Here is a 13018-nt window from a genome sequence, read left to right on the forward strand (position 1 = left end):
TACTCAGGAAGTGCAGCACGATTAAAAACCCACAATTGGGTAGGCAAAGTAAAAACAAAAACAAGAAGATGCTATAGTAAGACCAGGTTAGAGTAATGAGGACAGTGAAAGAGGTACTCCTGCTCACCCAAATCTGGTCCGTAGTACGCTTCAACGGTCTGCTCCCGTGTAATGGCACCTTAGAGTAGGTACCTGTACCCAATTGTGGGTTTTTAATCGTACTGCACTTCCTGAGTATGTCCTACTCAAGCCATATTCGGGTTTGCGCCCCATTTTTTAGCCAAGCACTTGTGACCTAGAATTTGCGGATTCTGATTAGCACTATACCTTCTCATGTTTTCTGTCATCTTTCATCTGTCATCTTTCTCTAGGTCGCACCAAAGAGGGCGGGACCATGTGGCCTGCCTATTAACTTCCAGAAGAAGGTAGTATGGCCCCTTCCTTGTGTAGTACAGTTTTCTTTTCTATTTAGGTCCTGACGAATTGCAAGTATAAAAGAGCCCCTTTATGGGTGCCCGTCAGACATTGCAGTGCCAGTCTGACGAGGAGCAAAACTCAGATGATATACCCAGCTTGCTGGGTATATGATATATATTTCCACATAACTTTTCACTTGTGGTTTTTTCTGTTATCCGTAGGCACAGGCCCTGCCTTTTAGAATATAGCACATATACTGGGGATGTTCCTATATAAACACTAGAACCTTTCCTGCCCGAAATATAGAACAGAGAAACCCCATGTATTGAATACTAGAGGGGTGTCATATATGTCGAGGTGCTTTGTTTGAAGTCACCAGCCCTGATGCAACTTACACTATATTCCCAGGGAGCATCGACAGGAGGGTGACGAGGACATGCCCTCTTGGATGAGACGCAGGCAAGAAGGCTCCACAAGTTCAAGACCCATGGTGGAGACACGGAGCGGGTGGTAGGCAGCACGCATTGGACTAGCAATTGAAATAAGACGTTTGGATCAAAGGTTGGTACCCTTTGTAGCTGTCAGGTAGAGTCACATCACACGTAACACTCAAGAAACGTGCATTTCAGCCAACTGCATTTTTTATGATTGGCTCTTGGAGCCAAAGACTCACGTTGAGAGTGAAATAAGTCCTAGAATGCACCATAGTGTTGGATAAAAAGCCAAATCTAGCTGAAGATAGCCCATAAACTGTGCAAAGATCAAGGAAAGCTGCTTGACTCCATGTAGCACCATCAGATACAGCAGCAAAGATTTACACTGCATTTCATATACACTCCTGTGCTGTTGCTTGCCGCGTCGGTGTTCCTCCCCACTACAACCTTGAAAGTAGCCCTCACTACAATTGTAATCCTATTCAACTACTGACACCAACACGGGCCATGGATCTCCCTTGTATGCTTTCCGTACCGGTTAAAACCATGTGCAGCCTTAAAAATGAATCCTTATATGGCTCATACTTTTTCTCAGCACAAAATAAGGTCACTAATACCACAAGTCACAGTGGCCATTGGTTGTAGCCTCAGGCTGTGGCATAAGGCAGTGCCTTTAACACAGTGCATGCTGGGCGCGGTTGCAGGCCTAGTCCAATGGGTACTTGGAACTGGAGTACTAGGGGCTTGGCTACTGTGCACAGTTACTGCAAACACGTCTACTAGGAACAAAGTGTGGCACAGGTTACACTCTGGCTTTTGTACAATCTATGCCCTGCTCTATGAGAACTGGAGGTTGGAGTACTGGATACTGTGTCCAGGCATAGGAGCCAGCGATACACAGAGGGTATCCCTGTCCAAAGGCACTCAGAAAGCATGGCAATTATTTTTGCCCTAAGTTGGCAGGGTATGCTCAGACGTGAGTCCCTTGCTCACTTGGCCACTGGATTCAAGATAGCCTGTTCGCCCTAAATTATTTGGCACAGGGCATGGCTAAGGGCCACATTCTGTGTCTATACCCCACTGACACAGATCAAGACTTTGTCCAGCTGGGTCTAGGGCATGGGGACTGGCACAGGGGGTGGTTAAAAGTCAAACAGAGACTGGGCACGGAGAAGCTCATATCAAGTGGACACCGTGGGCTGGGAGCTTTGGCAGAGAGTGCTTCTGAGAAGGTGCTCCCTACCCTTAGTCTGCTGAGCATGGACCAAGCCGAGCTCAACGGGCTTTGGTGGCAGTGGGCAATGGGTCTATGCCCAGTACCCCAATTAAGTGTTTTGGGCAGGGGCAAAATTATATCAAAACGAAATCAAATACATTCACTGAAAATAACTGTTAAAATTTAAGAAAGCCACTATGTCATGTCAAGAGCAGCGAGCATTCTGGGCACAGCCAAAGCGTCGACCCCGAGATAAAGTGGCAGGGGCACAGGCCGAGCTTGGACTACTGTTTTTTTGTGTAAATAAAAACACTGAGGAGATAGAGACTAGAGGGTAGATCTCTGACCCTGGAACCTGGAGACCCGTGTTCTAATCCGAAATGTATCATTTGACCAAACATTGTGTAAAACCAGAGAGATAATTTCAGGCCAGCAGTCATGCAAGCAGTCAGGTAAGGGGTCAGGCCAGCAGTCATGCAAGCAGTCAGGTACGGGGCCAGGCCAGCAGTCATGCAAGCAGTCAGGTAAGGGGTCAGGCCAGCAGTCATGCAAGCAGTCAGGTAAGGGGTCAGGCCAGCAGTCATGCAAGCAGTCAGGTAAGGGGTCAGGCCAGCAGTCAGGTAAGGGGTCAGGCCAGCAGTCATGCAAGCAGTCAGGTAAGGGGTCAGGCCAGCAGTCAGGTAAGGGGTTAGGCCAGCAGCCATGCAAGCAGTGAGGTAAGGGGTCAGACCAGCAGTCATGCAAGCAGTGAGGTAAGGGGTCAGGCCAGCAGTCATGCAAGCAGTGAGGTAAGGGGTCAGACCAGCAGTCATGCAAGCAGTGAGGTAAGGGGTCAGGCCAGCAGCCATGCAAGCAGTCAGGTAAGGGGTCAAACCAGCAGTCATGCAAGCAGTCAGGTAAGGGGTCAGGCCAGCAGTCATGCAAGCAGTCTTGCAGGCGATCCTGTAAGTGGTCATGAAAGAGGAGTCATCCTAGCAAGTCAAGCATGGGTGTCATGCTAGTTTATTCCTACCATGCAATATTTCAGTCTGGAAATATCGATACAGCTCTGTTGTGCAGGGGACAAACATTGGGCAGATCCAGTACATCAAGAGGATTTGTATTAACTCACACAGTCTGAGGATTCGGTACATTAGATGTATAAATGGTAACATTGGTTTACAAATGTCTCAATGGCCCAGTTAGACGCATGGGTTTAAAATAAATGTCTTTTTAAATGTGTCTTGGGAACAATAGACATACTGATATTACACCACATCATTGGCACTTCCAGTGGAGCACGGGCATTGAATTATTTAGAAATTAACCGTGCTATATGGTTTAGTTTAAGTCTAGGACTAGAGTGCTTAGCAGAGGCAGTGTAATACAGTATAATAAGTGTGGGTTTAGCAACAGCAGATGCGTCAACTCTTTTCCGCCTGGCAGTAGTATGGGAAGTTGCGTTTCCCAGAGGTTCGGTTCAGGTAAGCATTCGAATTACTTCCCGCGCTGTAAGAGCTGCCGCAGGTCAAGGCTCTCCTTTGAATGAGTGAAAGAGGCATTGATCAACCGTGCAAACCTAGTATGGCAGTTGAGGCTACAGAGAAAGCTTGGGGTACATTCCCATCATAGTCCGAGGGGCGCGCAGAGGTTTTTTCCAGTAGTCGGCATGCCTGGCTGAGATCTGGGCTTGCATTAAGAGAACCGTCCACCGTACCTGGTTGATGTGAGACTCGCGATTTATCCAGTATAAGCAGTGCAGCGCAGGCTCCAGCCAATGCAATATACGACACTACCTTTCGCCCTCCTTGTTCTTAATGTTGATGCGGTCACGGTGGCTCCAGTTGGAACATAGGCAAAGCTGTGCAGTCCTCCTGGAATCCAGAGGGTTGTTGATCACTCTCACCCTCCGCCAGAAGTTAGTACCAGAGTTTGGCCTCTTTAACTGAGAAATATGTTCCTGGCTATGCTCTTCCTCTTCCCAAGCTGTCGGTGGCGTAAGGAGGATGCAGGCCGCCTCAGGTTTCATCTCTGAGGGGGTGACAAAATGGCAAAAATATGTGTTTTAAATACATATTTTTGCCATCTTGTCAGTCCAGTGACGACAGGAAATGTTCTTCCCCGGGGACCACCTGACCTTGCTACGCTACTGCAAGCTGTATGATAGGTTATTGTGCAAATACGGGTAGGCGCGTTTGATTCTGAGAATAATTTTTTTACTTTATGTGTAGGAAACACAGCAACACCTTTACTCATTTCATTTCATAAATCTTTATTTTGGTAATGTTGTTACCATAAAAGATACAAGATACATTCATAATTTGATAAAAACAACTAAAACTTTAAAACATCACAGTTCATTTCAGTCAGATATTAGAGTTAAAAAGTTCAAGCTCAGAGTACACTTAGTGACCAGCCTTAAGACTCTGTATCCTCAGCGTCCACATTGCGCCTAAGTATTTGGCTACAGCAAAAACAATGTGGTCAGTCATATCTGTCTTTAACACTCTGAACGCAGCCAAACACTCTGCGAACCCCATGTTCCTACATATGGGGACAATCCATGTCTTTCTGGAAGCTTTATAAGCTGGACAAAAAAAGATCATGTGGAGCTCTGATTCAGTGGCCACTCTACAGGCCGGGCATATGCTGGTAGTTGGGTCTCTCCACTTGCTAGTTAGTGCTCTTAGTGGTAGGGTCCCATGCCTCCACTGCAAGTAAAGTTTTCTTAGTAAGACAGGGTAAATTTTTTCCAGGGCTGGTTCAAAAATATAATGATCCTTAGTCTTTAAGAATTCATCCGTGAGTGACCCCAATGTTGGCTGACGACAGAAAGCCGCTAATTTACTGTCACGATACACCTTTGCCAGCTTCTTCTTAGAAATTAATGGAGATACAGTCAAGGGATCAGACCAGAGTGTCGCTAGGCCTATGTCCTCCAGTTGAGTTTTAATGAATTTTAGCCATTTAATTTTTCCCGCGTTCGGGATGGCTAAGACCTCCTGTAGACCCTGCCTGTAGCTGGTCAGTTCCGGGACAGCCCACAACCTCCGCCAGTAAACTAGGGGGCGCAATGCCAGTTCTTCGCACAGAAGGCGCAGCCCCAAATCTAGCCTTAATGGGACAAGGGGTGTACTTGGCGGTAGTCCCGCCAACCGTCTAATGAACTTATTCTCCTCTTTCACTAAATTTGGGGAGACTTCATGACCCCATAGCTCACAGCCATACATAGCAGCCCCCCTTGCCTGTGCCTTGTAAATCTGGAGAGGTGGGCCTACGGGTTTGATAGGTGACCTGTTATTCCGTATTAACTTCAGAACCCCTCCCGAGTACTGGGTTAGTTTAAGTAGTGCTTTCTGTTGGTGTGAGCACCAAGACATTTTTACATTTATCATAACCCCAAGATACTCAAAGGTGTCTACCTTTTCAAGACTAGTCTGACCAATGGTAGGTGTAAAGCGTAGTTTTGGTGGGGGATTAAAGACCATAAATTTGGTCTTTAAGGTGTTGATTTCTAGGCCATATTCCCCACAGAAATCTACAAAACCATTTAATACACGCTATATCCCCCTTGGGGACTTGGAAAGCAGCAGGGTGTCATCGGCGAACATGATCGCTGGCACCCTGCTGCCCGCCAGCTTGGGAGCGTCTAGGTTGGGAATTCCGTTGAGGTGAGCGAATACCCCGTTGACGTAGAGGCAGAACAGGGTCGGTGCGAGCACACAACCCTGCCTTACCCCCCTGTCAACGGGGAATCGATTAGACAGCGCCCCATCCTTGCCACACCTCACCTGAGCAAAGTTGGCCGTATGGAGACGAATGATCATCTCTAACAGGCCCCTCGAGACCCCCAGTTTGGCCAGCACTTCCCAAAGTTTAGTGCGGGGGACCAGATCGAAGGCCGCCCTCAGATCCACGAATACAGTGTAGAGGCTGCCACCCTCCAGCTGTACCGTTTTCCAGAAAATGAGGGCAAACCGAAAGACCTGATCTATGGTGGAAATCTTTCTTCTGAATCCTGCCTGGAGTGGACTCAGAATAGAGTGGTCCATAATCCAATCCGACAGACGATCCAGAAGTAGCCTTGCAAAGAGTTTCTGGGAAACATCTATCAGGCTTATTGGCCTGTAGTTGGCTGGGAGCAGAGGCGAACCCTTCTTGAATATAGGGACGATCTCTGCCCCCAGCCAAGTAGTGGGGATCGTCATGCCGTCCAAAATTGCATTGAACAGCATCCGTAAATACGGTGCCCAGATCATTACTTCGTGCTTATAAAGATCTCCTGGGAGTTTGTCCAGGCCTGGCGCCTTTTCAGGCGCGAGACCCTGAATTGCCATTTTAAGTTCATCTAGGGTGAACCCGTCCATTTGGGCTAGGATTTCGGGGGTTCCGTCCAGAGCGGGTTCAGCTAAGTTACCCACTTGGCTCTGCTCGGGGGAACTATACAAAGATTTAAAATGGTCCTCCCAGACTGCGGCAGATATGTTTGCATTTACTGCCGCTAGTGGTTCGGCTGATCCATGTTTAACGATCAACCAAAACTTACGGGCGTCATGGACTGCTAGGGCAGCCGTAATTTCCGCCCAATTATCCTGGTCCCATTCTATTTTGGCTAAACGAATGATGGACTTGTAGGCCAATCGTTTATCCCTGATCTTACAAGGAGTTTCCCGTGTCTTAAGGGACTCCAAAAGGGCAGCCTTTGCTCTTCTGCAAGCAGCATTGAACCAAGAGGCTCTTTTCCCATTAGCCTTTTTCACCCTGACCACCGGGTTTAATATTTTTGCCAAATTAGTACCGAGCTCGGAGTGGATGTCCTCCAGTGCACTATGCTTATCGGTGTTGGAAAGCTGTAAAGGGAGGTCCCTCACCTTTTAAAGTGCGGGCACCACTACCTCATATAGCCTTTGGATGTCTTGGGGGTTCTTCACTAATGTTGGCCATCTGATTCTGCGTCTGTTGCAAGCTGCAACTAGGCCGTCCGTGGGTATTAAATTTGAATCTGTGTTTACTATCGGGACACCCTGTATAGCTAGTCTAAGTGACAATGCATTGTGGTCACTGTCGGTCCTGCTAAGTATTGTAAAATCCCTCACTTTAGCCCAATCCTTAATAGGGACCAGGATGTAGTCTATGCGAGATTCGTATCCTGGTCTGTTGAAGGTGTTCTGGGGTGGGATATCTCCCTTAAGCCGCCCGTTGCAAGCCCTCAACGAGTGGGATAGGGTAAAGGATATTATCTGTGTAACTAAGGGTGACCATGCTTTGACAGGTTGACCCGGCACGGTGGGTATCTCCGAGAGAACATCCTCATCGTTAATTATCCCTTCCATGTGGTCCGGGAGGGGCTCGAACTGAATGTTGAAGTCCCCCCCAATTACGAGTAATGGACAAAGGGTCGTGGAGTCAATAAATGCAGATAAGTCCTCGATCGTTCCGGAGGTGGCAGTGATGGCAACTGGTCTAGAGTAAACATTTATTATTGCTACTCTTTCACCAGCTGGCCACTCTAGGACAACGCACAGCAAGTCCGGTGAGTTAGTTTCGATATAACTTGCCCTGCAGCCAAGATGGGAACCCACCCAAGTTGCTAGGCCACCCGATGGTCTGCCCTTCCCACCCCATTTGGCCATAGATTCGAAGGTTGCATATCCTGTGCGGGGGTATTGTTCTCTTGCCCACGTTTCCTGGAACAGGCAGATATCATATTCCTCTATGAATTCTGCCCATTCCTCGGAATCCATCTTATTGGCCAACCCAGCCACATTCCAAGAAAGTATCGAGAGTGTACCCGGTACCCCCCGCTCCTCTCTAGGATTATGAGGGTATCTGCACCTACTTGGCCTGGGCTGGCTGGGTTTTGAGAAAGGCATAGCCTCTGGTGCCGAGCGAGGAGTTGGATTGCACTCTTCAGAGGAGGCTTTGTCCTTCTCAGTATAGCCAGCTATGCATGCATTGATGGTAGTGACTTCATCTATCTTAAGTTCAGTGGATGTGCCCCCCTCCCGATAATCATTGGGCGGCCCCTTCCTATACTTATTTTCCCCCTTGATTTGATTATGGTCTCCCAAAAGGGACGATTTCTCACTAATCCTATATATTGACGGGGATACAGGAACAAAACAGGGAGAGGGATCAGACAAAGAGCTATGTGTGTCTAGTGCTGGCAGGGTGACATTTGCTTTATGTGGAAGTCAGTCCACATCCTCGAGGCATCCAAATCTATTGTAGGTAGGGACTCCGTTCCACCCTCCAAAAGCACCTTGCCAAAAATTCGGTACCCCCCCCTGCGCACCATTTCGTGTCGGCAACGTGTCCCAATTCCAGTTTCCACCCATTTGGGCTTGGGGACGCGGGGGATAAAAGTAGGTTAGTGATCTGGTTGCAATGGGAGAATTCGCTCCCTGGTTACTCCATGAGAGTATGTAGTGTGCAGTTTTAGGATCTTCAAATGAGACCATGACACAATCACCAGTAATGGACTTGTGCGATGTGCCTATCCAAGGAACACGCCGCACCATGAGAATTTTACTTCTCAGGTGATTGGGAAGTAGTCTGTTCACATTAAGCCAGTAGATGACCTTGTTTTTTAGGGATCCAAAATCCTCCTGTTGATGGTACTGAATTTCAGGCACCCCTGTGAGCACTACTACGTATGGTCTAACCTCTGGGGGAAGATCAACATAACCCCTTTGATGGTTTTTCGAGTATTTGTGTCTGTGGGCATGTGTATCATGATCTTTGTTCCGGGGGGCAGCCGGTGCTTCCGGAGCTGATACAGGTGGAAGCAGCACCTCATTTGTCCTTCCCGCTGCCTTATTTCCATTGGTGGTTGCAGGAACCTTGTGGCGAGGCTTTGGAACAGGTTTGGTTACCGTCGTTGTTGGCTGGGTGGCAGCCACTACTGGAAGAGTATTGATCGCTGATGGTTGGATAGATGGTTTGTTAGCAGGGATGGTCAGGGAGGCAAGGTTTAGGATGCTTTTTTCCGTCTCGAGGAGCTGAGTTTCTATTCGGGAAAGTCTGACTTCTAGAGGGGTCAGCAGTTTTTTTAACGTTTCCCACACAATTGTCAGGAATTCAACATCCTTTCCTTCAATCATACAAAGTGGCACCCCACCATTTTCATTTTCAATTACAAGATTCTTATGTTCCTCCACCATCCCCACTGGACTAGGATATTGGGCTGGTGGAAAGCCATTTGCCTTGGGAGCGGATGTGTGGGAAGGCTGGGCTGTTGCTTGAGAAGGCAGCTGGGCCTTTGCAACCTTAGCCTTTTTCCTAGATTAGGTGGTGGTGGTATTCCGCTTCCGTTTTTGATTGGGGCCCTTTAGTGAAAGGGGAGGGGTACTCGGGCACCTGCTCTTAAGATCTATGTTTGGTAGGGTACCCATGGATGGCCCATCTGGCCCTCCCACCCTGGGTAGTGATGTTGGGGCTTCCTGTAGAGCTTCGGCCTCCAATAGGAGAACTCCGGGAGACGAGACTGATTGATGATGGATAAGTGCCTGTGTTAAATTTGGTGCTGGACCCACTGTACGATCCGGTGTTTTGGCAAAAGCAAAGTGACCCAGAGAGGATTTCTTGGCATTGGCCAACTCCTGGGAGAGCCTTCTGGCAGCATCTAGCTCAATGGAGACCCTATGTTGCATTTTGTTGATCTCTTTATCTATTGCAATATTGGTTCTGGTGATGAAGTCATCAAGTGTTCCATTTTGCAGTTTCCCCTTAGCTGCCCGGGGTCTGTGCTCGCGTGTAGACATCGCCCTTTAGGTGCTGCGTGCACCGCTGGGTGAAGTGAGGCAGAAAAAATGGGAGTGGGGCCAAGGTTTATAGCCCGGACCGCACTCTACCGTACTCGAACGGCCTCAAACGGCCCGCTCTTTGCCCGGTCTTCGCCCCGAGCACCGCCCCGAGCACCGCCCGAGCGCCGCCCCGCGCGCGTCCCGCGGTGCGCGTTAGCATGCCCACTTTTGGTTGGTAAGAAGGCGTGGCACTGGGAGCGGGCGCGGCTCGAGCGGGAAGAGGAACCAGCTGCGGATGTTTCAGGAATGCTGGTCCTCGCAGTCCCGCTCGCCGCGCCTCGCACCTCCTCTGCGGCCACGTCCGAGTGTCAGGAGCCTGCACCCCAGTCCAAGTGGAGAAACGACTTCTTTTGCTACTCCTGTAGCAGGAACCAAGGTGTGGCAATGAAAATCCTCTCACGAGCGGCTCCCTTTACTGCTAATGGCCTTATGCGCAAGGCACAGAATCTTGATCATGTGGCGGCAGGAAGTATGTGAAGAGCTGCTGTGGCTGGTGAGAAGTGGTTATGCAGAAAACAAACTCCGAGCCACACCTTCCCCACGGAGCCTGATTATGAATTTCCTCTCAACTCCCAGTTAACTCTACACGCCATCTTCTCCCACAGTTACTGGTAACGTGGAGGGCGATGGGGAGGCTGAATAAATGGGGAAGTAAGAGTGAGACCCTTACGTAGGCTTGCACGGAAACAAAACACTGCCAGGGTAACTGGCAATTTAGCATCTGATTCCCTAGTAATTGCTCCTTTGCCCATAATTGTCCTCCTCGACATCTCGCCTGCGTTAAGCAGATGAAATCATCTGCAGGAAAACACCCAAGTTTGTGGCACGTCTGCCTGGGACTTTGAACTTACCACGGAGCCTCATTTGAATTAAAGAACATTTAAAAAGAGGACCTTGGAGGTGAGTTTGCACACTCACCAGATACCCAGAACAGTGACTTCTAGAGTAGTGAGTCAGTGTAATACTGTAAAACTGCGTCAGCGCCTTCTCTGACTGTGAACTCTTGGTGCAGGCACCAGACCAGGAGCATGAGGGATGAGACTGAGAAAGACACGTGGGCTTGTTACAAGTAAATGTAGGTCTGAAAGAGAAAGGGTCCATACATGGAACGCCTCAACCGGTTCAGACCCGGTTCTGTTTGACGCGAGGTTTCATTTGCCAATGCGTAAAGCGAGGCCTTGACCACGCTTGCCATTGCTCGGTAGATTGAGAGGAACATGAAGCTGCAGCAGGCCTGTGGGGAGACATGAGCCAAAAAAGCGTATAGGTGACCACAGGGCAGTCTTTGCAGCAGAATCCCGGGCTCACTGGCCTGGCCCCAGGGCCATCTTCATCCTTATGCCTAAAATACTGAAACTCTCACCGGCCCCCTTAAGGAATCTCGCCATTGGACACCTTGCACTTCCCGTTGGTAGCAGGCTCCTTTTCTACCACACACGAGTTCATTCGAGTCTTTAGAAATAATGCACGGTCGTGTTCTCTGCAGTCTGATCTACGGAAGCGTGCAGGCATGTCTGCAGGTACTCTACAGCAGTGCACAGGCAAGCAAAGCCAGCTCAGCAGGCCGAGCTGTCAGCCGCCTGGCATCCCAGACCACGTCACCGAGCCCCAGCACGGATGACAGCTGGCATCGGACCACCATAGCGCCTCCCTCCCCCAGACTCAGAGGGCTGTGGCACTCCGAAGGGGCAGAAGGCGACATCTTAATACTACAATTCAAATGCGAATTCCCGTAACATGCACGTTTATAGGACGGATGTACCCAAATCGAGGCATTCGCTCCATCAGACAGCGAGCCTCCGAGCACAGGTACACAAACACAGTCTGCCGTCGGATGTGGCGCCCAGGCCCGCTTCCTTCGCGGCGTGAACACGTCTCTCACCCGCTCTGATCGGCGCCATGTCTTCCATTAGCAACTCGCACCTCTGCGGCGTGAACGTGCCGCTGGATGGAGACGTGGAGCCCCGTTCGCGGCGCACGTTTGAGCGCCATCTCTCACTTTACCTCTCGCCTGCTAATAGCTGCTAATGCCGAGCAGCTGTCGCAGCCTCTCCCTCACCTTCCTCGGAAACGCGCAAGACTTCTCGCGAGTCGCTACACATTCCGGTGATAGCACGGGCGGCCTCCCGGTGTAGCGGTAGGCCTCTGCAGTACTAATGGGGGAGCGCAAATATAGAGACACACACTTTTACACGTGCGGGCCCTCCCCTTTTATTCAACCCCGCAGGTCGCCTGGCCTGCAGGTGACGTGCACACGGTATCCGTCAACCATTACATCCCTTCCTAACTTGGATCTTTAAACTCAGTTCAAAACAAAAGGGTCCAGTAAAGGGCCTCATTTATGAGAATTGACGCATCGCTGCGTGAAAGGAGCGATGCGTCACTTCTCAGTGCGCATTCCTTGCGACATTCCTGATGCATCATATTTAATGTATGACGCATCATGTCGCAAAGAGTTACAGATACGTCAGTATTTCTGACGTATCTGTAACCGCAAAAGTGACGCATTGCTGGAGTGTGTCAAAAAAGTGACGCAACTCCAGCAATGCGTCCTTTCACATGGGGCAAGCCCCACGTGAAAGGGCCTGCGTCAGTCTTACGCCTGCTGTGAGGCAGGCGAAAGATTTTGACGCAACAGCGTCCTAAAAGTGACGCAGTGAAATCTCATAGATTTCACTGCGTCACTTCTACGACCCTTCCTTGCGTCAATACGCCCCCCTTGCATACATTATACCTGGCGCAGGTATAATGTGGCACAGGGGTTTACAAAGTGACGCATCTACCTAGATGTGTTACTTTGTAAATATGGCGCAACGAGGCGCATTTTTTACACCACTGGTGCGTCACAAAAAGTGACGCACCGGCGGCGTAAAAGTGACGCACCGGCGGCGTAAAAGTGACGCACAGCCTCATAAACGAGGCCCATAATACGCACAGGTATCAGCCTTTGGTATCACAGCACGCAAAGTCCTGGAGGTGCCGGTTGGGCCAGGAATTCGGTCCTAGGCTGTAGCGAGGTTGTTGTTCTCGGATGGACGGTTTTCCTGGCGACAGCAAGTTTGGCGGGGACTCGGGAGGCAGGTCCTCTGGAGAAGTAAAGTCCAGGTTGTTGATTTCTTCCTCAACTCGGCAGAGGGTATCTCTGACCGGGTTCAGTGGGTTCCGTA

At 49.6% G+C, this 13018-nt stretch overlaps 1 protein-coding gene across 1 annotated transcript in view; it reads right to left on the bottom strand.

Moving 5' to 3' along the window:
• C4_1H8orf82 (chromosome 4_1 C8orf82 homolog) overlaps positions 1–13018 on the bottom strand; it is a 226257-nt gene that overhangs the window by 109658 nt on the left and 103581 nt on the right. The gene's annotated exons all lie outside the window — the stretch shown is intronic.

This window comes from Lissotriton vulgaris, chromosome 4_1 (genome assembly GCF_964263255.1).
Source record: "Lissotriton vulgaris chromosome 4_1, aLisVul1.2, whole genome shotgun sequence".
Lineage (NCBI taxonomy): Eukaryota > Metazoa > Chordata > Amphibia > Caudata > Salamandridae > Lissotriton > Lissotriton vulgaris.